Raw genomic sequence first — 5,184 nt, 5'->3', positions numbered from 1 at the left:
TCCCCTCTCCTCCCCCTCCCACCTCTCCTCCCCCTCCTATCCCCTCCCTTCTCTTTAAGCTATTTCAGTAGCTGATATGATCAGACCCCATGATTCAGCAATCATCTCCACAGCTGTTGCTGCTCAGCTCCAAGTGCCTATAGGATGTCTTAAGCATCTCAAAATCAACAAGTTCCAAACTGTTTCTTTCTCTTTCTTCCTACCAGTCTGATGGGCTGGCTGCCTAGGTGCCTTTAACTCCTTTCCTTAACTTTCCTTAACTCCTTACACACTGAGAGACAGCTAGGGTAGAGCATTGGACCTAGAGTCAGGAAGACCTGAGTTCAAAGCTGACCTAAAACTCTACCTTGCCGTGTGAGCCTCTGTCCGAGTCTTCTGTTTCTTCACTTTCCTTCTGGGGTTGTTGTGAAGATCACATGGGGTAAGATTTAGAAAGTGTTTAACACAGTGCCTGACACATAGTAGGTACTTCAGAAATGCTTGCCCCTGTCACTCACCTGACGTTTACAATCAGCTGCCGAGTCCTTTCATTTTTACCTCCAATGCTGCAGGCTCTCATCTCCTCCAGGCCAGGCCATTGTAGTAGCTGCCCCTGACTCAAGTCTCCTTACAGCCACCCAACTGTTCAATAAACTCCAGTTACTGCTAGGATGAAATATAAAATGCCCAACTTTCAAAAGGAAGGCTAGAACCCAAATTTTCTAATCCTGCTGTAGAGATAACCCTAATTCTGTTTTTTTTAATGTAAGATTTTTTATTTATGTTTTCTGTTCCAAATTCTTTTCATCCCTTCACTCCTTGAGCCACGGAGAAGGCAAGCATTACACATGTGAAGTCATGCAACATGTATTTTGTGTTGGCCATGTGGGGGAATACACAAGAAAAATAAAGGGAGAAATATCTGCTTCCATCTGTCCTCTAAGCCTGTTACTGGTCTCTCTACAGGTGGACAGTGCTTTTCATCATGAATCTTTTGGAATTGTGGTGGAGGATTGTATTGTTCAGAGTCAAGTCTTTCCCGGCTGCTTATCATACAATGTTCTGCTTCTACTCACTTTACTTTGTTCATAAAAGTCTTCCCAGGTTTTTCTGAAGCCGTCCCCTTCAGTATTTCTTTTTTAAAAATTATAAATGAATAATTAATTGATTAAAGTATTATAAAATAATTTCTATTTTTTAATCGGGACAATAGTCAGATTTGAAAAACAGATGTTTGAGACATTCATTTAGCCTTCTTCCTTAATCAGCACATGCAGTCCTTTATTGAGAAGATCCCCTTACAATAACGCTGTAGCCCTCGAGGTGAGCTCAGTTTCCAGTCTTAGAACAGCTGCTCTAAGCCTTTTCACATTTCTGGGTACAAGTGCAGCACTTGAGGCACCCACCTGTTATTGCCCATCTTTTGCTCCTTGTGTATTTCTGGAGGATAGCTCTATTTCCTGTGTAAGACAAGGGTAATGCTTTGCAAACAGGAAGCACTTTATTTGATACCCATTAAATATGCAAAGTCATATAAAACATTTCTAAATTAGCCATGTTGCAAAAAAAAGGCAAGAAAAATAAAGTAAGTGAAAAACAATCTGCTTCAATCTGCACTCAGAGTCCCATCAGTTCTCTCTCTGGAGGTGGAGAGTTTTTTTCGTATGTGTTCTTCAGATTTGACCTATATCATTGCATTGATCAGAGATGCTAAGTCTTTCACAGTGGATCTTCATTACAATATTGTTATTACTGTGCACGATGTTCTCCTGGTTCTGCTTACTTCATTTTGTATCAGTTCATACAAGTCTTCCCAGGTTTTTCTGAAACCATCCCCTTCATAATTTCTTATAGAACAATAATATTCCATCACAATTACATACATATAACTTGTCCAGCCATTCCCTAACTGATGGGCATCCCCTCATTTTTCAATTCTTTGCCACCACAAAAAGAGCTGCTCTAAATGTTTTTGTACAAATAAGTCATTTTCCTTTGATCTCCAGGATACAGACCTAGTAGTAGTAGTCCTGGGTCAAAGGGTATATGCAGTGTTTTATAGCTCTTTGGGCATAACTCCAAATTGTTCTCCAGAATGGTTGGACCAATTCACAACCTCAGCAATAGTGTATCTGGAAAATGTACTGCCAAGTTAAGTAAACTTACCCACAGTATTCAAAATTTCTCCCTTTGCTGTAACCAATGATTCCATATATGGATGGTATAGTGCTGGTTGGTGGAGAACCTCTCTTTTCTTAGTGTTAATTGCCAGGTTAAAATTAGCACAAGGGGCAGATAATCAATCCAAACTCTTATCCTCAGAGACTGCACTGAGTGCACAATTTTGTCTGTGAACAAAAATTCACGTAGCAGCTCTTCCTTCATTTTGGCTTGTGGACTTTTCAAGTTAAATAATTTACTGGCAGTGATTTTTTTAATCGCATTGGTTTTGTTTGTATAAAACCTTTTAAAATTCAATGTAATCAAAATGGTTATATATACATGTATATATATATATGTTTAAGCTGAAGTAAAAAAGGCAGGGCTAGCAATCATGATCTCAGTAAAGGCAACAAGATTGTGTCATTTTCTATCATTTCTTTTTTCTCTATCAATGCTAACAGTTTATTGATTTTGTTTGTATTTTCCAAAAAATTCTCTTTATAGTCTTTTTTTTGTTTACAATTTTATCTGTTTCTCCTTTGATTTTCACAATTTCTTGTTTGGGTGTTGGTTTTTTAGATTTTTAATTGCATTCTCAGTTCATGAATCTACTTTATTTCTAGGTTGTTAATATTGACCTTCCCAGATTGAAATTTTCTTGTTTCACTTCTATCACTCTTCTTAAGACTGTGTCTGTTTTTCTTTGATCCACTCATTATTTTGGATGTCATTTCCTAGTTTTCGTTTTTGTCTGTATCTTTTTGTTCATGTTTTCTTTATAGATGACTGATTTGATTGCATCATGTTCTGTAAAGCATGCCTCAGTAATACTGCTTCTTTACTTTTACCCAGAAATTGTTGATGTCTCTGAACATGAAGGATTTTTGTTGAGGTTTTGTGTAATGTCTTGAAATGCTTTTGTAAAAAGAACTGGCATAATGGATAGGCCAGCTGCAACATAGATCTTTTGAGTCTATTTTTTTTCCAACAATCCATCCAGACATATCTATGTTTCCTTTCTTGTTCCTTATTCTACTCAGTTCTTCCAGCTCTGAAAGAGGAATATTCAAGTGTCTTTTCATTATTGCCATCAATACTATTTGACAATTCAGTTATCTTTCTTTGGAAAAACTTGTATACGTATCTATCTGTTTATTAGGTATATCTTTATATCTATGTATATCTCAGTCCCCAACATATATATTCATGGCCTCCCTATCAGGAAATTGGATGGTTGGGGTGAAAGACCAGCACTTCTGGTGGGAGGGTGTATCATCAATGCCATATTCACAATGCCTATAGAGATGACAAATATGCTGATATAATTATCCATCACAAAATACGTCATGCTTGCCATATGGGGAAATAAACTAGAAAATTTATTAAGATACCAAAAGACTGAGTCCCAAAACCAGAAAGTGAAAGCCATCAGAGTAGTTATGACATTGGCACAGGTAGATAAAGTAGAAAGCACCCACATTTTCAAGCCTTTAAAACAGAACAGGCTACCTCAGGCAAAGGTCCTCCTCTCCCCACGCACAGCAACCACCCAGCGTCCTGGAAGCGCGCTCCCAGCAGCTCCGGCCCCTGGCAGTCCTCAGCAGGAGTCCTTAGCAGAAAGTCCTTAGCAGTCCTAACTCAAAAAAGGGCTTCGCGCTGCCGCTGCCTCTGCTGCTGCCGCCGCCGTCGCCACCACCGCCAGCCACCGCAGGAGCTACCTTGGCTTTCGCTTTCTCTGGCTTTCGCTTTCGCTTGCTCCGCCCCTTCCTGCTACGTCAGCACGTCCAATGGGGCATGGAAGATCTTTAAATCCCAAACCCTTACAGAGGGCTACTCCTCCACCTTTGTGACCTTTCTCCAAGAAGCTGGAGCAAGTAAATCATTTTAGCAGATGAGCTACATCAGATTGAGGCCTCAAACCCATGAGCCCCAAGTATGTGAAGAAGACTTCTGGAGGAATTTGTTCCAGTGGCATGAAGGCGGCTGAAGCAGGTCAGACATGGAAGATGCCACGCCCTCCACTGTATTCCAGGCCATCATCAGACTCCTTGACTTTTTCAGGACTCCAGTGGCTCTGGGGGAGAGAGAAAGGACAGTAAACTAGAGCATCTCTGCCTGACTGAAATCCAATCCACGAGCAAGTTAAGACATCACCCAGACACTGGCTTATGGAAAGTCGAACTGAACAACAACAAAAGTCTCGAACTTTGTTCCTGTCAATACTTATGAAAGGCAGTTGCTTCCTGGCTCCTCGAATTTATCTGGATTGCGACCTTTCCTACCTAGGTCATCTGTCCATTTAGAGCTTGCCTTGGTATATGGTGGGAGGTGGAATTGACCAGCTAGGGGACCCAGAGCAAGCCACTGGATCTTTCTCAGCATAAGTTTTCTTAAGTGTAGAATGAGGTTTATAACAGTACCTAGTTCTCCAGGCTCTTGTGAGGAGCGGCTAAGATAACTTATGTAAAGAACTTTGTAAATCTTAAAGCCCTATTTAAATGTTAGCTAGTATTGAGCACTGGCTGATTTGGGATTTATTTTCTATCTTGAAACTTTATTGTTTCAATTAAGTTTTTAGTTGACTTGATAGGTTCCTCTAAGTAAACCACTATAGAATCTACGTACAGTAATCATTGTGTTTCTTCTTTGCCTATGCCTCAGCTCGGCATCTATAGAGCTATACCAAACAGTGATGGGGAGAATGGACACCCTTGCTTTATTGTTGATCTTATTCAAAGCTCTCAAGTTATTCCCATTACTATATTATGTTGGCTCTTGGTTTTATATAGATGCTAGTTAATATATTAAAGAAAAGTTCATCTATTGGTGTGTTTTCTAGCATTTTTTAAAAATAGAAATGAATGTTATATTTTGCCAAAAGCCTTTTCTGTCCCTGTCAATGTCACATGCTTCATATGATATATTATGTTTGTAGCTTTCCTAATATTGAATTATCTCGAATCCACCATGGCTACAGTGTGTGGGTTTTGGCTGTGTCTCTGTAGCCTCTTTGCTAATAGTTTATTTTAAAATTGGGAATCA

Source organism: Petaurus breviceps, unplaced genomic scaffold (assembly GCF_028583685.1).
Source record: "Petaurus breviceps papuanus isolate PSGF00001 unplaced genomic scaffold, PetGlider_PUasm1.0 90333, whole genome shotgun sequence".
In the NCBI taxonomy this organism is placed as follows: domain Eukaryota; kingdom Metazoa; phylum Chordata; class Mammalia; order Diprotodontia; family Petauridae; genus Petaurus; species Petaurus breviceps.
Note: the sequence above shows the minus strand (reverse complement) of the source record.